The following is a 20,882-nucleotide window of genomic DNA, read 5'->3' as shown; positions in this document are numbered from 1 at the left end:
GATAAGCTTGTTTTTAACTTTGCTTTTCCTCATTTTCAGCCAAAATTGGTTGAAAATCTTTTAATTGAGAGTATTAAACTTTATCATAAGTTATTAGAAGTAGACGTCGTATAAAGAAAAATGAAACATAACATACACATTACAAAATACTGTGTTGTTCGACTAAAAGCAATCAAAACACACAGATTGGTCATTATAAAAAACATTGCAAATTTCGATGAGGGAATCTTAGGGAAAATTTTGTCATTGTGGTAATGTGTTCCTCTATTCTATAGTATTGTAGCAGCTATATTTAGAAATATGCAAAGGGAAAAATGAAGAGTTCCTTTATTTTAACACTTTTAGGTCATTTTTTGATATAATATTGTCAATTGTGTTACCAATTTAAAACATTTACTAAACATTATTGTTAAATATCAAACAACTGTTCCAATTTGTTATTAAGGTTAAAATTACGACTTATTGACATTATTCATATAGTTGTGCATTCTATTTAAACATAAATTTCAGAATAAATTGTGTACAAGAGTTAGCTGTCCTAATTATTGCCGTATACAAAAAATACCCTTAAACTGAATATATGTAAAATAGTTATCAAAGGTACCAGGATTATAATTTAGTACGCCAGACGCGTTTTTCGTCTACATGAGACTCATCAGTGACGCTCATATAAAAATATTTATAGAGCCAAAAAAGTATAGTTGAAGAGCATTGAGGATCCAAAATTCCAAAAAATTGTGACAAATACGGCTAATGTGATCTATGCCTGGGATAAGGAAATCCTTAGTTTTTCGATTCAAATTCAAAGTTTTGCAAACAGGAAATTTATAAAAAGAACACCGAGCAATAGAAAAAGAAAAGTAAATCTTAGGCTTAAAAAACTCAAAATATCTAACATAACATCAATAACTAAAAATGTCAATAGTGTTACTAAATAGTGTCATTGGTGTTACCAGCATACACCATCAGTTTTTGAAAACTTTGTATATGTTATACATGATATTGTTAAAACATTTGTAAAGAAGTATTGTTTTTCATAAATAATATGATGTTTCGCTTGTTAAACATGAAAAAAAAAAAAAAAAAATGCTGAATGTCATAATATATTCAGTGGTGTTACTGTAACAAAAAAGGTCAATGGTGTTATTTTATCAAAGTGGTCTCACCATTGACAACAACAACGATTTACAGATGTATTTTTAGATTTAGTTACAAAATAATTAAGAGCTCCATTCCCATATTTTATATGTTGTTCCTGATGTATTTTCCGGCGTTTTGCATTTGCGCCGATTTTTTCTTTCATTTGCGCCGATTTTTTTTTTCATTTGCGCCGATTTTTTTACAGGTAAATTACAGGTGAAATGATATAAGAAGATATGGTATGAGTGCCAATGAGACAACTCTCCATCCCAGTAATGTTATTTTCGTTTATCATTAAAGACCTTTTCCGTTAGCCAGTTGTACATATGTTATGATACACTTTGTCAATCATAACATGTATATAACTGTTGTCTCCTGCTTAAAATCAAGAAGTAAAAACCTAGGATAAAAGCACTTTGTTTATACTAAAATGACGAATTAAAATATATGTACAGCATTCAAATCCATCAAAACGGAGTACATTCAAATCATAAATCTGTTCTTTCCGAGTATGTATAGGCAACACATCTAATATATTCCTTTCTTATGATTTCGTCTCTTCTATATTTGGCGTAATTGTCGATAACGAAGGCCACCTTTTCTTTGTCTGGCATACGTACTGGTTGGGGCATTTCTAGAGATCGCATTTTCTCACAAGGAAGCTATTAAACCAAGAGTTCCAAATGGTGAAGTTGAATTCATCCCTTTGTTGATTTTATGGACGCCATCACGAATTGGTTGTCCGTTATGGAATGTGTACTTGTACGTTGTCTAAGAATGTATGACATTTGTCATCAGCAGGAGCGGAGCGTCAGACTATGTCAAACGTGAAGCAGTCATCGATTTCATTTTAGGGAAAGTAATGGTAACCCGAAACATTGGGATAGCAATTTACCAATTGCAATGTCACTTGATTTGTCTTTATACTCTCTGCTCAGCCAATGTAAAAGTATGAACTTACCTGTAACTTACCTGTAAATCCAATTAGGGAAAAATATAAAATCGGCGCAAATGAAAAAATGAAATCGGCGCAAATGAAAGAATGAAAAATTTCAAAATCGGCGCAAATGTCATACGCCCGTATTTTCCTACAATTAAAATCTTTTCATAATTCAAAGTTCATTAAATTTTTTATAAAATGATTTTCAAAAGGATACACCATGGACACTATTTTCATTAACGTTAAAATAAAGCCTTTACTTACTTTTTAAATTTTTCATTAAATTTTTCAACATAAATGTTTGTTTTCTTTTGCATGACATGCTTACAAGTCACATTGTTATGGGATAAACTATTGTAAATGTTGAAATCTTGAGAAAGATAACTCTCACCCTACCAATTTGTCTTTTGGTTACGCCATTGACTTAAAGAATGAGACTTTACCTTTTGGTGAATTTATGTATTATAAAAACAAGCTACGCCTCCAAAATTATTAAAAAAAAAGTTAATATAATGTATCAAAATGCAATAAATAGTTATAAATCCCAATAAAATATGATATAAATAATAGTCCAATTTCAGGTCTAAAAATATTTATAGTAAAAAATAACAGTTAATTGGCTATATCCAAGGGTTAAAGACATTTTTAAGGATGTTTTTATAACATTTCATACTGAAAACTGTATAGTGTATCACAAAACATTCATATCTAACATATATATGCAAGTTTTATTTTGGTATATTTTCATGTCTGTGACTTTAAAAGACCAAATAACATAGTTTTGTATATTTTTTTGATAATGACCCAGACATTGATTTATCAATACTTGTTTCCCTATTTTTGGTCACCTTTAGATAGTTAATTCAGTCCTAAGCTAAACCTTCTGCTTTAATTTCTTTGTAAAGTTAAATATAACTATCATTAAATCTATGGCAGACACAACCATCATCTGACCATTCACACAATCATGTGACATATCAGTACTGCATTCACTTTGATAATGTTATTTTTTTAAAAATGATTGAAATCTTAACTTAAGATGATTGATCAAATATTTCCATCATCTTTTGTATGTTTTGATATTATCACCAGTTCAGGTACCTAGTATTTGACGATTAAGTTAAATAAAAGCAAATGTTACACATAGGTTTCATATTTAGTTTGGTCAAGAGAAACTTTCTTCTAAAATAACCACATACTTTATAGGTACTACACATGTATTGGTAAATTAATACTTAATAACACCATTGATCTGTTTCTGAACATTCAAGTTGAACATTAAAATTTTAACATTAAAAAAATGTAGAGTCCGCAACATTTTCAACTTTCTTTAAAAGACCTCTAAAAAATAATTATTATTAATTAAGTTTTCAACTTAAAAGATTTTCCTTTTTAATATTCAATGTACAGTGACAACATAAGTTTGAATACTTCTTATTTTATTCAAAACAAATTATGTATAGCAAATCTTATCAGAATATGAACCAATTTATGAAAAAGGAAAACTCAGACAGAAGACAAAACTACCCCCCCCCCCCATATAAAGGAATATCACCAATGTTTTAAATGTAATAATTATACATTCTCAGTCTTGCTATGAATGAAAAACCTAGAAACTCTTTAATTACTGATGTTATCTTTCAACATTTAAACATATCAATATAAAGTCTAATCAATTAAAAAAAAATGCAGTGTGCAACATTCTTCAACCTTCTTTAAATACCTCTAAAACTGTTAAGTAGTTAACAAAGCTTTCAAATAAAAAGGTTTACCTTTAAGTATTATATTTTTATTGATAAAATAAGTTTAAATAGTCCTAGTTTTTTTAACCAAATGATTTATAGCAATCGAATCAAAGTAACTATGAACAAATTTCTGAAAAAGTTATCAAAAAATAAATTATTTATAGCAATCTATTCAAAGTACAATGTAAGGATGAACAAATTTCTGAAAAAGGAAAATATGGACAAAAATCATTTTTTTAAATATAAGTATTATCACTAAATTTTTAAGTAATAAATATAAATTCTCATTTGCGCATTAAATGAAAACCCTTTTTACCCTTGAGTATGATGGTAACTTTCAAAATTTAAACATAACAATGTAAAGTTAATCAATTTATAAATAAATGTAGTGTCTGCAATGTTAAAAAGGCCTTTAAAATCTGTAAAATTATTAGTAAGCTTTCAAATAAAAAGGTTTTTGTTTTGGTTATATGTATGTGTGAAAAAAATAAGAAATATCACCAATGTTTTAAAGATAAATTATACAGTCTTATTCTTGCTATGAATGAAAAACCTAGAAACTCTTAAAGCTTCTTTGAATACCATTAAAACTGTTAAACAATTGATAAAAAAAGTTTTCCTTTTAATATAATATCAATGACAAAATAAGTTGAAATGGTTCTTGTTTTTATTAAAAAAAATGTTTATAGTAAACTTATTCTGTAAAAGGAAAACCAATTCAAAAATCCTTTTTTTTCTGAAACATAAGGAATATCATTTGTTCTAGATGATAATCATACATTTTCATTCTTGCAATTAATGAAGACCTTAGTTATTGGTGTACTCTTTCATATTTCAAGCTTAATAATGCTTCTGAACAATGTAGAAAAACATCGGTGTGCTTCCATATTTTAACTCGGCACAGGAAAACCAGAAGAAGTTACGCAAAGATCCTCGAGAATTTCCTTCTAGAGTTATACCTCTTCCAGACAAATTTTCAGTTTATATATATATATAGGCAATATTTGAGTTGATTTTTCATTCAATTTGTTACAACCCTGTAAAATAATTGTCAAACAGCCAATACTAAAATAAAAGGCGCAAATTGAAGTTACCTTGAGGTTTGAATCATCCAATGAAAGTTAATCCATAGCTCAGGTTTTCTTTTTTTCAGTTAAGAAAACTGACCATACTACTGTATCTACTAGTATAACATGTGCAATGTTTTGTTTACATTTTACCGGCAACTTTTTTACCCCAAGATGGTATCCAGAAAAAAATCTAATTCAGCTCCTGATTGGATAATACCAAGTTGATTTCATTTTTATTCAAAGGTTGTTAAAAATTTTAAAATCAACAAATTACGTGCAAAACATTTCCTCAAATCCTAAAATGCGCCAATTACGAATTTAATTAAAATCCAAAAGGACAAGTTATTCAGTTATAATGTTTTCCGTACCTTAGACGATGGTTAACTATTAAAATTAGCCGGAATGTTGTCATGTCAGGTTGGCCGAGTGGTCTAAGGCGCCAGACTCAAGGTTAATACCTTCCCATTCGTGGGAATGAGTGTTCTGGTCCACTTATGTGGGCGTGGGTTCGAATCCCACATCTGACACCATATATTTTTGATCACTTTCTACACTTCATTTGTAACATGGTTTCATGAAATGGTCTTTTGCCAATTTGTTTACGGTTAAACCTTTAGTGTATAGAAAAAGCTATTACGAAAGAAAAAACCCTCATATGCGACATTTATGTTGTTAATATTCTTTCTTGTCCAAATCAGAGTGTCATAATTTAGTAAGGTTATCAATTGCTGAACGATCAGTGGATTGAAAATAGCTTATGTAAACTCAGTTTGAGGAAAGAGCCAAATGAATCCTCAATAATCAAAAATAGATTTTACATAGTGGGTAGAACGTTAAAACGGAGGAGTGAGTTTTTAGGGCGGGAGAAGAAATTGTTCACTCTTGAATGCTATCCTTTTCCCAAAGAACGCTGAATTAACTTCATGTTGGGTTTTTTTTAAGTTCGTGATTGGATTTTCCCAACCACCGTTCAATACGCCTGAAGTCCGTGCAAATGTATAGCCGACTGGTGTGTTCAAAATGCAAACGGAAAAAAATATAGGTACTGACTGAAAGCATCAAGTGCATGAAAGTAGATAATTCGCAATTTGTATTCAGTTGGAAACAGGTAATATATATCGTTCATTTGTAAGAATGTTTAAAAAAAAAAAAAAAAAAAACCACACACACACATCGTTCGCGTTCTTAGCTCTCTCTCTCTCTCTCTCTCTCTCTCTCAAAATACTTGACAGGGTCGGAAAGAGTCTTTCATTCTTTTGGATAGAAAAATTGAACTGTTCAGTAAAAAATTCTTGGCAGCGGTGGGATTCGAACCCACGCCTCAATGAGACTGGTGCCTAAAACCAGCGCCTTAGACCGCTCGGCCACGCTACCTTACGACTTTTCTGCTGATATTTTATGTATTTGTCAACTGGCTTCGTAAAAAAAAGAATGTCGGTTTGTTTAGTTTGCCCTATACGGTTCTAGTGGGAAGTGTTCAAGTGAGAATTGAGGCTTAGGGAGTAAAAGAAAGTGAGACGAAATGAATGGCCCATGTTCAACTTCATTTGGAACAATTTTGAGTAATCATATAAAACGTCCATTTTGCAGATGAAAAAAAGGTTAGAAATGAGGAAAAATTTCCTCAAATCCTAAAATGCGCCAATTACGAATTTAATTAAAATCCAAAAGGACAAGTTATTCAGTTATAATCCGTACCTTAGACGATGGTTAACTATTAAAATTAGCCGGAATGTTGTCATGTCAGGTTGGCCGAGTGGTCTAAGGCGCCAGACTCAAGGTTAATACCTTCCCATTCGTGGGAATGAGTGTTCTGGTCCACTTATGTGGGCGTGGGTTCGAATCCCACATCTGACACCATATATTTTTGATCACTTTCTACACTTCATTTGTAACATGGTTTCATGAAATGGTCTTTTGCCAATTTGTTTACGGTTAAACCTTTAGTGTATAGAAAAAGCTATTACGAAAGAAAAAACCCTCATATGCGACATTTATGTTGTTAATATTCTTTCTTGTCCAAATCAGAGTGTCATAATTTAGTAAGGTTATCAATTGCTGAACGATCAGTGGATTGAAAATAGCTTATGTAAACTCAGTTTGAGGAAAGAGCCAAATGAATCCTCAATAATCAAAAATAGATTTTACATAGTGGGTAGAACGTTAAAACGGAGGAGTGAGTTTTTAGGGCGGGAGAAGAAATTGTTCACTCTTGAATGCTATCCTTTTCCCAAAGAACGCTGAATTAACTTCATGTTGGGTTTTTTTTAAGTTCGTGATTGGATTTTCCCAACCACCGTTCAATACGCCTGAAGTCCGTGCAAATGTATAGCCGACTGGTGTGTTCAAAATGCAAACGGAAAAAAATATAGGTACTGACTGAAAGCATCAAGTGCATGAAAGTAGATAATTCGCAATTTGTATTCAGTTGGAAACAGGTAATATATATCGTTCATTTGTAAGAATGTTTAAAAAAAAAAAAAAAAAAAACCACACACACACATCGTTCGCGTTCTTAGCTCTCTCTCTCTCTCTCTCTCTCTCTCTCTCAAAATACTTGACAGGGTCGGAAAGAGTCTTTCATTCTTTTGGATAGAAAAATTGAACTGTTCAGTAAAAAATTCTTGGCAGCGGTGGGATTCGAACCCACGCCTCAATGAGACTGGTGCCTAAAACCAGCGCCTTAGACCGCTCGGCCACGCTACCTTACGACTTTTCTGCTGATATTTTATGTATTTGTCAACTGGCTTCGTAAAAAAAAGAATGTCGGTTTGTTTAGTTTGCCCTATACGGTTCTAGTGGGAAGTGTTCAAGTGAGAATTGAGGCTTAGGGAGTAAAAGAAAGTGAGACGAAATGAATGGCCCATGTTCAACTTCATTTGGAACAATTTTGAGTAATCATATAAAACGTCCATTTTGCAGATGAAAAAAAGGTTAGAAATGAGGAAAAATTTCCTCAAATCCTAAAATGCGCCAATTACGAATTTAATTAAAATCCAAAAGGACAAGTTATTCAGTTATAATGTTTTCCGTACCTTAGACGATGGTTAACTATTAAAATTAGCCGGAATGTTGTCATGTCAGGTTGGCCGAGTGGTCTAAGGCGCCAGACTCAAGGTTAATACCTTCCCATTCGTGGGAATGAGTGTTCTGGTCCACTTATGTGGGCGTGGGTTCGAATCCCACATCTGACACCATATATTTTTGATCACTTTCTACACTTCATTTGTAACATGGTTTCATGAAATGGTCTTTTGCCAATTTGTTTACGGTTAAACCTTTAGTGTATAGAAAAAGCTATTACGAAAGAAAAAACCCTCATATGCGACATTTATGTTGTTAATATTCTTTCTTGTCCAAATCAGAGTGTCATAATTTAGTAAGGTTATCAATTGCTGAACGATCAGTGGATTGAAAATAGCTTATGTAAACTCAGTTTGAGGAAAGAGCCAAATGAATCCTCAATAATCAAAAATAGATTTTACATAGTGGGTAGAACGTTAAAACGGAGGAGTGAGTTTTTAGGGCGGGAGAAGAAATTGTTCACTCTTGAATGCTATCCTTTTCCCAAAGAACGCTGAATTAACTTCATGTTGGGTTTTTTTTAAGTTCGTGATTGGATTTTCCCAACCACCGTTCAATACGCCTGAAGTCCGTGCAAATGTATAGCCGACTGGTGTGTTCAAAATGCAAACGGAAAAAAATATAGGTACTGACTGAAAGCATCAAGTGCATGAAAGTAGATAATTCGCAATTTGTATTCAGTTGGAAACAGGTAATATATATCGTTCATTTGTAAGAATGTTTAAAAAAAAAAAAAAAAAAAACCACACACACACATCGTTCGCGTTCTTAGCTCTCTCTCTCTCTCTCTCTCTCTCTCTCTCAAAATACTTGACAGGGTCGGAAAGAGTCTTTCATTCTTTTGGATAGAAAAATTGAACTGTTCAGTAAAAAATTCTTGGCAGCGGTGGGATTCGAACCCACGCCTCAATGAGACTGGTGCCTAAAACCAGCGCCTTAGACCGCTCGGCCACGCTACCTTACGACTTTTCTGCTGATATTTTATGTATTTGTCAACTGGCTTCGTAAAAAAAAGAATGTCGGTTTGTTTAGTTTGCCCTATACGGTTCTAGTGGGAAGTGTTCAAGTGAGAATTGAGGCTTAGGGAGTAAAAGAAAGTGAGACGAAATGAATGGCCCATGTTCAACTTCATTTGGAACAATTTTGAGTAATCATATAAAACGTCCATTTTGCAGATGAAAAAAAGGTTAGAAATGAGGAAAAATTTCCTCAAATCCTAAAATGCGCCAATTACGAATTTAATTAAAATCCAAAAGGACAAGTTATTCAGTTATAATGTTTTCCGTACCTTAGACGATGGTTAACTATTAAAATTAGCCGGAATGTTGTCATGTCAGGTTGGCCGAGTGGTCTAAGGCGCCAGACTCAAGGTTAATACCTTCCCATTCGTGGGAATGAGTGTTCTGGTCCACTTATGTGGGCGTGGGTTCGAATCCCACATCTGACACCATATATTTTTGATCACTTTCTACACTTCATTTGTAACATGGTTTCATGAAATGGTCTTTTGCCAATTTGTTTACGGTTAAACCTTTAGTGTATAGAAAAAGCTATTACGAAAGAAAAAACCCTCATATGCGACATTTATGTTGTTAATATTCTTTCTTGTCCAAATCAGAGTGTCATAATTTAGTAAGGTTATCAATTGCTGAACGATCAGTGGATTGAAAATAGCTTATGTAAACTCAGTTTGAGGAAAGAGCCAAATGAATCCTCAATAATCAAAAATAGATTTTACATAGTGGGTAGAACGTTAAAACGGAGGAGTGAGTTTTTAGGGCGGGAGAAGAAATTGTTCACTCTTGAATGCTATCCTTTTCCCAAAGAACGCTGAATTAACTTCATGTTGGGTTTTTTTTAAGTTCGTGATTGGATTTTCCCAACCACCGTTCAATACGCCTGAAGTCCGTGCAAATGTATAGCCGACTGGTGTGTTCAAAATGCAAACGGAAAAAAATATAGGTACTGACTGAAAGCATCAAGTGCATGAAAGTAGATAATTCGCAATTTGTATTCAGTTGGAAACAGGTAATATATATCGTTCATTTGTAAGAATGTTTAAAAAAAAAAAAAAAAAAAACCACACACACACATCGTTCGCGTTCTTAGCTCTCTCTCTCTCTCTCTCTCTCTCTCTCTCAAAATACTTGACAGGGTCGGAAAGAGTCTTTCATTCTTTTGGATAGAAAAATTGAACTGTTCAGTAAAAAATTCTTGGCAGCGGTGGGATTCGAACCCACGCCTCAATGAGACTGGTGCCTAAAACCAGCGCCTTAGACCGCTCGGCCACGCTACCTTACGACTTTTCTGCTGATATTTTATGTATTTGTCAACTGGCTTCGTAAAAAAAAGAATGTCGGTTTGTTTAGTTTGCCCTATACGGTTCTAGTGGGAAGTGTTCAAGTGAGAATTGAGGCTTAGGGAGTAAAAGAAAGTGAGACGAAATGAATGGCCCATGTTCAACTTCATTTGGAACAATTTTGAGTAATCATATAAAACGTCCATTTTGCAGATGAAAAAAAGGTTAGAAATGAGGAAAAATTTCCTCAAATCCTAAAATGCGCCAATTACGAATTTAATTAAAATCCAAAAGGACAAGTTATTCAGTTATAATGTTTTCCGTACCTTAGACGATGGTTAACTATTAAAATTAGCCGGAATGTTGTCATGTCAGGTTGGCCGAGTGGTCTAAGGCGCCAGACTCAAGGTTAATACCTTCCCATTCGTGGGAATGAGTGTTCTGGTCCACTTATGTGGGCGTGGGTTCGAATCCCACATCTGACACCATATATTTTTGATCACTTTCTACACTTCATTTGTAACATGGTTTCATGAAATGGTCTTTTGCCAATTTGTTTACGGTTAAACCTTTAGTGTATAGAAAAAGCTATTACGAAAGAAAAAACCCTCATATGCGACATTTATGTTGTTAATATTCTTTCTTGTCCAAATCAGAGTGTCATAATTTAGTAAGGTTATCAATTGCTGAACGATCAGTGGATTGAAAATAGCTTATGTAAACTCAGTTTGAGGAAAGAGCCAAATGAATCCTCAATAATCAAAAATAGATTTTACATAGTGGGTAGAACGTTAAAACGGAGGAGTGAGTTTTTAGGGCGGGAGAAGAAATTGTTCACTCTTGAATGCTATCCTTTTCCCAAAGAACGCTGAATTAACTTCATGTTGGGTTTTTTTTAAGTTCGTGATTGGATTTTCCCAACCACCGTTCAATACGCCTGAAGTCCGTGCAAATGTATAGCCGACTGGTGTGTTCAAAATGCAAACGGAAAAAAATATAGGTACTGACTGAAAGCATCAAGTGCATGAAAGTAGATAATTCGCAATTTGTATTCAGTTGGAAACAGGTAATATATATCGTTCATTTGTAAGAATGTTTAAAAAAAAAAAAAAAAAAAACCACACACACACATCGTTCGCGTTCTTAGCTCTCTCTCTCTCTCTCTCTCTCTCTCAAAATACTTGACAGGGTCGGAAAGAGTCTTTCATTCTTTTGGATAGAAAAATTGAACTGTTCAGTAAAAAATTCTTGGCAGCGGTGGGATTCGAACCCACGCCTCAATGAGACTGGTGCCTAAAACCAGCGCCTTAGACCGCTCGGCCACGCTACCTTACGACTTTTCTGCTGATATTTTATGTATTTGTCAACTGGCTTCGTAAAAAAAAGAATGTCGGTTTGTTTAGTTTGCCCTATACGGTTCTAGTGGGAAGTGTTCAAGTGAGAATTGAGGCTTAGGGAGTAAAAGAAAGTGAGACGAAATGAATGGCCCATGTTCAACTTCATTTGGAACAATTTTGAGTAATCATATAAAACGTCCATTTTGCAGATGAAAAAAAGGTTAGAAATGAGGAAAAATTTCCTCAAATCCTAAAATGCGCCAATTACGAATTTAATTAAAATCCAAAAGGACAAGTTATTCAGTTATAATGTTTTCCGTACCTTAGACGATGGTTAACTATTAAAATTAGCCGGAATGTTGTCATGTCAGGTTGGCCGAGTGGTCTAAGGCGCCAGACTCAAGGTTAATACCTTCCCATTCGTGGGAATGAGTGTTCTGGTCCACTTATGTGGGCGTGGGTTCGAATCCCACATCTGACACCATATATTTTTGATCACTTTCTACACTTCATTTGTAACATGGTTTCATGAAATGGTCTTTTGCCAATTTGTTTACGGTTAAACCTTTAGTGTATAGAAAAAGCTATTACGAAAGAAAAAACCCTCATATGCGACATTTATGTTGTTAATATTCTTTCTTGTCCAAATCAGAGTGTCATAATTTAGTAAGGTTATCAATTGCTGAACGATCAGTGGATTGAAAATAGCTTATGTAAACTCAGTTTGAGGAAAGAGCCAAATGAATCCTCAATAATCAAAAATAGATTTTACATAGTGGGTAGAACGTTAAAACGGAGGAGTGAGTTTTTAGGGCGGGAGAAGAAATTGTTCACTCTTGAATGCTATCCTTTTCCCAAAGAACGCTGAATTAACTTCATGTTGGGTTTTTTTTAAGTTCGTGATTGGATTTTCCCAACCACCGTTCAATACGCCTGAAGTCCGTGCAAATGTATAGCCGACTGGTGTGTTCAAAATGCAAACGGAAAAAAATATAGGTACTGACTGAAAGCATCAAGTGCATGAAAGTAGATAATTCGCAATTTGTATTCAGTTGGAAACAGGTAATATATATCGTTCATTTGTAAGAATGTTTAAAAAAAAAAAAAAAAAAACCACACACACACATCGTTCGCGTTCTTAGCTCTCTCTCTCTCTCTCTCTCTCTCTCTCTCAAAATACTTGACAGGGTCGGAAAGAGTCTTTCATTCTTTTGGATAGAAAAATTGAACTGTTCAGTAAAAAATTCTTGGCAGCGGTGGGATTCGAACCCACGCCTCAATGAGACTGGTGCCTAAAACCAGCGCCTTAGACCGCTCGGCCACGCTACCTTACGACTTTTCTGCTGATATTTTATGTATTTGTCAACTGGCTTCGTAAAAAAAAGAATGTCGGTTTGTTTAGTTTGCCCTATACGGTTCTAGTGGGAAGTGTTCAAGTGAGAATTGAGGCTTAGGGAGTAAAAGAAAGTGAGACGAAATGAATGGCCCATGTTCAACTTCATTTGGAACAATTTTGAGTAATCATATAAAACGTCCATTTTGCAGATGAAAAAAAGGTTAGAAATGAGGAAAAATTTCCTCAAATCCTAAAATGCGCCAATTACGAATTTAATTAAAATCCAAAAGGACAAGTTATTCAGTTATAATGTTTTCCGTACCTTAGACGATGGTTAACTATTAAAATTAGCCGGAATGTTGTCATGTCAGGTTGGCCGAGTGGTCTAAGGCGCCAGACTCAAGGTTAATACCTTCCCTTCCCATTCGTGGGAATGAGTGTTCTGGTCCACTTATGTGGGCGTGGGTTCGAATCCCACATCTGACACCATATATTTTTGATCACTTTCTACACTTCATTTGTAACATGGTTTCATGAAATGGTCTTTTGCCAATTTGTTTACGGTTAAACCTTTAGTGTATAGAAAAAGCTATTACGAAAGAAAAAACCCTCATATGCGACATTTATGTTGTTAATATTCTTTCTTGTCCAAATCAGAGTGTCATAATTTAGTAAGGTTATCAATTGCTGAACGATCAGTGGATTGAAAATAGCTTATGTAAACTCAGTTTGAGGAAAGAGCCAAATGAATCCTCAATAATCAAAAATAGATTTTACATAGTGGGTAGAACGTTAAAACGGAGGAGTGAGTTTTTAGGGCGGGAGAAGAAATTGTTCACTCTTGAATGCTATCCTTTTCCCAAAGAACGCTGAATTAACTTCATGTTTTTTTTTTTTAAGTTCGTAATTTCTGTATTGTTGCGAATTACAGTTTATGTCTATAAAGAAAGCAAAGACCCATCGAAACAACATATGATGAACACATTTAATAACACATTTTTGTTATGTTTGGCGGGTTTTTTTGGCTCTCAATAATGACGACTTCAGTAAATACACTAGTACTAAAGGAAGACATTTATCCTGTTAAACTGTCTTTGAATAAAACCAATACTAACAATGACTACTACCCCATGTTTCCTGGATCGTGTTAATCTATCTACAACAGAAAGCTTAATTCAAAAATTTGTGATAAAAGAGATAATGTTTCATTTCTTATTATTGATTATCCATTTTTACATGGTGATGTTCTCTTGGCACGAACCAAACCTTTTAACAGACCTATTCACAAGCGATATAGGTATATTAATGTTTTTGAAGTTAAAATTGATTCACTCAAAAGGTCTTTGCATCGGAAATAAACACATTTCTTATAAAACAAGTTTTTGGCATGACACGGGTTATGTTCTTCTCGAATAATTTATGATGGCATGACATTAAACCCATAACAGGAGGGATATTTGCGCCTGTCCCAAACGTCTGTCCCAAGTGGGAAAGGCCCTAGTTTTTCTTGTGTGTTTTCAAATTGTATGTTTCGGAGTTTATAGCGTGGCGTCCATTTCGCTGAACTATAGTTTAATCATTGTTTAGGTGCTATCAAAAGGCCGCCTCTGCTACGTTTTAAATTTATTGGTTGCGTCGTGCTATTTTCTTCTTTTTGGTCGGGGTCAAGTACCCTAAACCATTGGCAGATCGAGGGGGGATTTGGTTTTATATAGGGAATCCACTGTATAAAATCATGAGAATGGAAATGGGGAATGCATCAAAGAGACAACAACCCGACCATAGAAAAAACAACAGCAGAAGGTCACCAACAGGTTTTCAATGTAACGAGAAATTCCCGCACCCGGAGGCGTCCTTCAGCTGGCCCCTAAACAAATATATACTTGTTCAGTGATAATGAACGCCATATTAATTTCCAAATTGTACACAAGAAACTAAAATTAAAATAATACAAGACCAGAGGCTCCTGACTTGGGACAGGCGCAAAAATGCAGCGGGGTTAAACATGTTTATGAGATCTCAACCCTCCCTCTATACCTCTAGCCAATGTAGAAAAGTAAACGCATAACAATACGTACATTAAAAAATAAATTCAAGAGAAGTCCGAGTCTGATGTCAGAAAATATAACTAAAAAAAAAAATGACAATTATACATAAATAACAACAGACTACTAGCAGTTAACTGACATGCCAGCTCCAGACTTCAATTAAACTGATTGAAAGATTATGATTTCATCACATGAATATCAGGCACAATCCTTCCCGTTAGGGGTTTAGTATCATACCATCATAACATATATGAGAAGAACATCAGAGGCGGATCCAGAAATTTTCATAAGTGGGGGCCCACTGACTGACCTAAGAAGGGGCCCGTTCCTGTCACGCTTTAGTGATTCCCTATATAAGCAACCAATTTTTTTTCCAAAAAGGGGGGTCCGGGCCCCCTGCCCCCCTAAATCCACCTCTGAACATAACCCGTGTCATGCCAACAACTGAAGCATGACTGTTGCATGACTGTAGCGGGTCCTCCTTTATGGCAGTCGGTGTCTCCCTCATAAAAAGTCTAAGATCCTCCACTAAGGCTTTTCTACCTCAGGAATAGATTAACTAAGCTGTATATATTTGGCAAAACTTTTCAGAATTTTACTTCGTACTTTATTCGGCCTTTTAACATTTTTTTTATTCGAGCGTAACAAGTGATGAGTCTTTTGTCCGGCGTAAATATAAAATTTCAATCCTAGAATCTATGATCAGTTTATTGAATCGTCGTTAACTTTAAAAAAAAAATCTTCTCCTTTTAAACTACTGGGCTCAACTTAACCAAACTTGGCCACAATCATCATTTGGGTATTGAGTTTAAAACTTTAGTTTTAAAAATGCCAGTGTGCGGTGACCCACCAAGATGGCCGACATGGCTAAAAAAGAATATACATGCAGGAGATGATAGCATTCCAGTTACGGTTTTATTTTGAAAACCGTTAGAAAAAACGATAACCTGACATAAGAAAATGTTCATCAATTTAACACTACCAATTGTTTAAGACTGGCATATGACTTTTTGTAGGAGTTATTGCCTAAATTATCAAACTTTACCATTTTTTGTATTGGTTCAACACTTTGATAACTATATAGATAAAGAGAAACTTTAAAAGGCAAAAATGAAGAGTAAAACAAGTTCTACAAAAATATGCATTGTCGAAATCATCTGTCTACTCCTTGTTATCGTGTTATGGTTTGCCTTTCGAAGACGCTTTTTACCATTTTTGATTTTTTTTACTTACATTAAAAAAAATATATAATAGATAGATAGAATCTTAAAAAAGACAAAATGATCAGAAAACACGATCTACAATATTGTCTCATGGAGAAAAATTCCGGACGACTCCTTATTGAAGTATTTGCTATCGAATGGGATGGATCACTTAAATTATTTTTCAGTTTGAAAGTATATTAAATGTAAGAAGATTTTAAATGATTATTGGTTAATTCGGTGATCTAGTTTTTATGTCGAATAATTATTTGATTTATTTATTTGTTTATGATTATTACCTAGATATGGGCAAATCAATACGAACTATGGTTCTTCGGTGGTTTTTCATAAGCGCTCTGCTACCAAGTCGAAAAGTTATTAATTGAAATATTGTCTCCTTATATATGATCATATATATAGCCTATCAAAAAATCATTCAGAAAAAAAAAAACGTGTTTCGAAAAAACTTTGAACAATAGACATCAGTATCATCCACGAGATCATATACATTTATTATGATATCTGTTATATATGTCTCTGTTGGTATAGCAATAAAATGATCCATGCAATTATCCCAGACTTCTTTCGGATATTTACCCTTATTTGTGCCTCTTTACATTTTACCTGTGATCGCAACCGGATATTGGTTTTCACTGTCAAGCATGTGATCATTCTATTAAAATCACAGAAGCGTTTTAATGGCGATATAAGGTGCGAGTTGTTTCTCACCTGTGAAATTATCATGTAGTGGATTTTAATACGAAATATTAATTCTTATATCATCTATGTCGTAATTTATTAATTGTGCCGATTTAATTAGTGTGGATTTATAAATTATAGTTACATAGAAATTTGACATGAAGACGTTTGTACAGAAAAGCGAAAACATAACGGTAGGTGCATTTTTGTTTTTCTGGAATATTTAAATGTCTTTATATACATGTATTAATAATGCCTTTTAAAAAGTATTCGAGTCTGGTAGGATTTTTAAAAACGTTGAAAACGTACTGCCAGTGTACAAGTAAAACTCATCAAAGAGATAACATTGTTATAATTTGTAAAAAAAAACCAACAAGATAAAGAATATGTGTTGAGAAAGATTAAACTATAAATACAATATTGAGTATAGTTCTTAGTATATTGTGATAATTTATAGTAGATATAAACGAGTATTTCTATGTGGAATTAAAAAAAAATGGATTGTTTAGATTGTACAGCATTTGTACAGTTAAAATTGAAAACAAAATTTACTGTATTTTTCGAAAATAAAAATAAATACTCAAAAAATTAATTAAGATTTTTATATATTATATTCCTTGTTTTACTTACATAGTCCCAATACTTTAATTTTACAAACATTTGTTTATATCTATTTTATATCATTAAATAAATTCTTTTGCAAGCTGACTACTTTTTTTTTGTTTTTATTTACATGATTATTTTTTTTTGGCAAGGACTTTAATTAAAAAAATATAACATTATTAATTATAAGGAACAGAGAGGCCCAAGAATATATACAGTGGGGACTGTAAAAAATCTGAAAATTGTACTTATATTACATAAATTATTGGCTATAAAGCTTAAATGAATCTGACTATACATGTACATGTAGATGTGAAACATTTGTATTTAGTACCTGTTTTAAAAAATGTAGGAGTCATCTGATAGTTGAATGTTCACATTCACCAATCATGTTAATACGACAATAGCAACTTATTTACATTGATATATCACTTTTGAAATCATTTTACAAAATGTATATAGAATTTAAACATACATGTACATTTACAAAAATGTATTTGAATTACTGATGTTAGACTATGCAGAGCAAACTTGAGGTAAAACTATGAGCATGTACATGTAGTAATAACAGTTTTGAAAAAAAAACTGTCAACATTTATTTTTGGTGTAAATGTTTTATTTTCATTTTTTTTTTTACATATAATATACATGTAGTAACCAAGGAGCTAACACATTTTGCTTTCTGTGTTATATTTTGTCAACTACTTTTCAATAACTAATTTCTCTTGGACAAACACTCAATTTTTGAGTTATACAAATCGTCTTTGTTGGACATGAGAATAAGCCTAAAACCTAACACTCCAACATGTTATTTTAAATCAAAAAAATTGGTTAACGAAAAGAGAAGTGTAAACAATGGAGAGAGATTAAATATCAACATGTGTTCAATTAAATTTAAATGTCAATCTATCATGTATATCACATTAGCGGATATTTTTAAATGAGTATCAATCAGTACGCATGCAACAGGTTTTAAATCTAGTGTTTAAGAGCTATGAATAGTTTGATAACCGTGACCTTAAGCGCTGGCAAAATATGGTTTTTATAACATCATATAGCAAATGATTTTGGACTTTTTATGTGCAAGAAAGAGACGTTATATTAAACGCATGAAAATGTAAAAGATTATTGATGCTTTAATTTTATAGTTAATTATGTAATACAACAAATTCATGCACTCTATTTGTACAGGAGATAGATATAAGATGATGTGGCATATATATATTGTGCCAATGAGACCATGCGTCCAAGTCACAATTGGTAAAAGTAAATCATTAAAGGTCAAAGTACAGCATTAATCCAACGCTATAATTAGGGCCCCAAAGATGACGAGTGAAGTAGTGCCCTTTTTCAAAATTGCCCCCTCCTCAGGCTCCTGCCCTTAAATGTTGACACGTACGTATACATGACAAGGAAACACTAATGTGCCGACATGTAATACATGTATGTGCCACGGTGGTCCAGGTTATATAATGACCTAGGGTAGATATATGTAAATTAATACATATTTATCAGACAAGTGGCGATGGTGACTTCCTATTGTACCTATTGTTCAATCCCACCTTATCTAAAGTAAATTCTTAACATTGTTTATTATAGAAAGGTAAACACAAAATTTAATCAACTTGATCCCTATCAACATTGGAAGGCAGACATTAGGCCAAAGGTTATACCGTTATGGATTTAATATTAATAACTTTATAACTAAATATGGAAAGTGTGTATACAGGAGTCTTTAAGGATCTAGTTATTTTTAATACTTTGAGAAAATGTATAGATGTTAGACAGTAATTAACTTTGTCTGGTATAAGTAAATGTACATGTATATATATATATTTGTGTGCAAGAAATTAATAACGTGTTGTTTTCAATATTTTACATCACTGGGTCGATACCTCTGCTGGTGGATTATCAGTCCCCGAGGGTATCATCTGCTCAGTAGTCAGTATTTCGGTACTGACATGATTTAACAAACTTCTAAAATTGTCCGTTTATAAATTTATAAATTATTAAGAAACTAAGGTTTCAACTCCCTCAGGCAAAGTTGGCTTTAGATGAATTTGGCTATTTATTTTAGGTATTTTTGACACACAGCTCTTCAACGGTTTCGGTACTTATACATCTTCGGATTTCAAATGTTTGGCGTTCCTGATGAAGGTAAATCCAGAAAAGCGCTTCGGACGCAAGAAATTAATAACGTGTTGTTTTCAATATTTTATACATTTGAGCATACCATGAGGTCTTATATAAGTTTTAAGCAAATAATTGAAATGATTTTTGATACTTTATAGTCAAGCCTGTAGATAAAGTAAAAGATCTGGCAGGTTTTTTTGTTTTTTTTTGCTTGATTCGTTGGTTGATAAAGTTTCATCCAATTTTATGGACAACGAAGTTCCCTCTTTTTGAATTTAGCTTGAAGTTAGGTATTTTTGTTAAACTTTTTAATATGTAGTTTGTTTATCAAATTAATTTAGATTGAGCATCACCTAAACGATAGTTCCCCACCTATACACTGTTATTGGTTTTAAGGATAAATTTTCTGATTTGAGAAAACATTAAAAGACCAGTAACAGCTAGGCATTTTTGAATTTTTTGTAAAAAAAGGATTATATTGATAGGACCAGTTTTTGACAATAAATTTGTAAGTGTGGTAGATTTACTTGTTATTGGTTAAACATCAAAAGGACAACTAATGTTTTCACTTAGGGCTATATTATTATCACTTATCTAGTGGGTTAATTAACCAGATGATTACCTGTATCACCTGCTGTCCACTACACTGGTCACTACTGACCACCTGAATTATCACATTCATAAATCATAATCTATATTTATCAGGTAAATTGACCATTAAAGTTGTTAGTACCTCAGATTATTGTATCCCAGAGCAAATTGTAAGAAATAAATGTTGATAAACAATTTGAATTTGAGAAACCTATGGTTTTAATTGGCTATTTATGGGTTGTATATATTTGATAGTCAGATTTCTGTCTAGGTTGTATTTGGTTTGCATTTAAACCTAACATAAATTTTGATGTGATATTTGTATAAAGTGTGGGTTAAGAGTCATTTTATGATGTATGTGTGCATGTCACATATTTATATTTATGCATCAAAGTTTTAATGTATTAAATTTTTTTTTTAAAGCTTTTAAAACTTAATTTCTCTCAAATAAATAAGACAAAATGGGCGTTTGTTTAGCAATGGAATTATCACTAATTCATGTTTTGGGATTAATTTCTATTCCATAATGATTTCACTTGTTTCTATAACTGAATAAAGCACCTAGCAATAAAAAATATCTTTTCAATGTATGCTTTTTTGTTTCTTATAGATCGCGAAGCTTTAAAAAAATAAAATCTTTGCAGCTGCAATTTAT

General features: G+C 33.0%; 1 protein-coding gene and 13 non-coding genes across 14 annotated transcripts in view; 8 read left to right on the top strand and 6 right to left on the bottom strand.

Annotated features, from left to right (window-relative positions):
• The first annotated feature begins 5,307 nt into the window (after positions 1 to 5,307).
• On the top strand, positions 5,308 to 5,422 carry Trnal-caa (transfer RNA leucine (anticodon CAA)). The gene is made up of 2 exons: positions 5,308 to 5,345; positions 5,377 to 5,422. It is a non-coding gene; the product is annotated as a tRNA-Leu (tRNA).
• Positions 5,423 to 6,188: 766 nt separating this feature from the next.
• Trnal-uag (transfer RNA leucine (anticodon UAG)) lies at positions 6,189 to 6,269 on the bottom strand. Its single transcript has one exon. It is a non-coding gene; the product is annotated as a tRNA-Leu (tRNA).
• Positions 6,270 to 6,637: 368 nt separating this feature from the next.
• On the top strand, positions 6,638 to 6,752 carry Trnal-caa (transfer RNA leucine (anticodon CAA)). The gene is made up of 2 exons: positions 6,638 to 6,675; positions 6,707 to 6,752. It is a non-coding gene; the product is annotated as a tRNA-Leu (tRNA).
• Positions 6,753 to 7,520: 768 nt separating this feature from the next.
• Positions 7,521 to 7,601, bottom strand: Trnal-uag (transfer RNA leucine (anticodon UAG)). Its single transcript has one exon. It is a non-coding gene; the product is annotated as a tRNA-Leu (tRNA).
• A 373-nt stretch (positions 7,602 to 7,974) lies between these two features.
• Trnal-caa (transfer RNA leucine (anticodon CAA)) lies at positions 7,975 to 8,089 on the top strand. The gene is made up of 2 exons: positions 7,975 to 8,012; positions 8,044 to 8,089. It is a non-coding gene; the product is annotated as a tRNA-Leu (tRNA).
• Positions 8,090 to 8,857: 768 nt separating this feature from the next.
• Trnal-uag (transfer RNA leucine (anticodon UAG)) lies at positions 8,858 to 8,938 on the bottom strand. Its single transcript has one exon. It is a non-coding gene; the product is annotated as a tRNA-Leu (tRNA).
• A 373-nt stretch (positions 8,939 to 9,311) lies between these two features.
• Positions 9,312 to 9,426, top strand: Trnal-caa (transfer RNA leucine (anticodon CAA)). The gene is made up of 2 exons: positions 9,312 to 9,349; positions 9,381 to 9,426. It is a non-coding gene; the product is annotated as a tRNA-Leu (tRNA).
• A 768-nt stretch (positions 9,427 to 10,194) lies between these two features.
• On the bottom strand, positions 10,195 to 10,275 carry Trnal-uag (transfer RNA leucine (anticodon UAG)). Its single transcript has one exon. It is a non-coding gene; the product is annotated as a tRNA-Leu (tRNA).
• Positions 10,276 to 10,648: 373 nt separating this feature from the next.
• Trnal-caa (transfer RNA leucine (anticodon CAA)) lies at positions 10,649 to 10,763 on the top strand. The gene is made up of 2 exons: positions 10,649 to 10,686; positions 10,718 to 10,763. It is a non-coding gene; the product is annotated as a tRNA-Leu (tRNA).
• Positions 10,764 to 11,527: 764 nt separating this feature from the next.
• Trnal-uag (transfer RNA leucine (anticodon UAG)) lies at positions 11,528 to 11,608 on the bottom strand. Its single transcript has one exon. It is a non-coding gene; the product is annotated as a tRNA-Leu (tRNA).
• Positions 11,609 to 11,981: 373 nt separating this feature from the next.
• Positions 11,982 to 12,096, top strand: Trnal-caa (transfer RNA leucine (anticodon CAA)). Its single transcript has 2 exons — positions 11,982 to 12,019; positions 12,051 to 12,096. It is a non-coding gene; the product is annotated as a tRNA-Leu (tRNA).
• Positions 12,097 to 12,863: 767 nt separating this feature from the next.
• Positions 12,864 to 12,944, bottom strand: Trnal-uag (transfer RNA leucine (anticodon UAG)). The gene has a single exon. It is a non-coding gene; the product is annotated as a tRNA-Leu (tRNA).
• Positions 12,945 to 13,317: 373 nt separating this feature from the next.
• Trnal-caa (transfer RNA leucine (anticodon CAA)) lies at positions 13,318 to 13,437 on the top strand. Its single transcript has 2 exons — positions 13,318 to 13,355; positions 13,392 to 13,437. It is a non-coding gene; the product is annotated as a tRNA-Leu (tRNA).
• A 3,423-nt stretch (positions 13,438 to 16,860) lies between these two features.
• LOC134686768 (uncharacterized protein DDB_G0287625-like) overlaps positions 16,861 to 20,882 on the top strand; it is an 84,016-nt gene continuing 79,994 nt past the window's right edge. Inside the window, exon 1 of the mRNA XM_063546515.1 lies at positions 16,861 to 17,094. The gene's annotated coding sequence lies outside the window, so the exon portion shown is untranslated. The remainder of the gene's footprint in view (positions 17,095 to 20,882) is intronic.

Source organism: Mytilus trossulus, chromosome 10, assembly GCF_036588685.1.
Source record: "Mytilus trossulus isolate FHL-02 chromosome 10, PNRI_Mtr1.1.1.hap1, whole genome shotgun sequence".
In the NCBI taxonomy this organism is placed as follows: Eukaryota; Metazoa; Mollusca; class Bivalvia; order Mytilida; family Mytilidae; genus Mytilus; species Mytilus trossulus.
The sequence above is the reverse complement of the archived record's forward strand: the minus strand, read 5'-3'. Positions and strand labels throughout refer to the sequence as shown.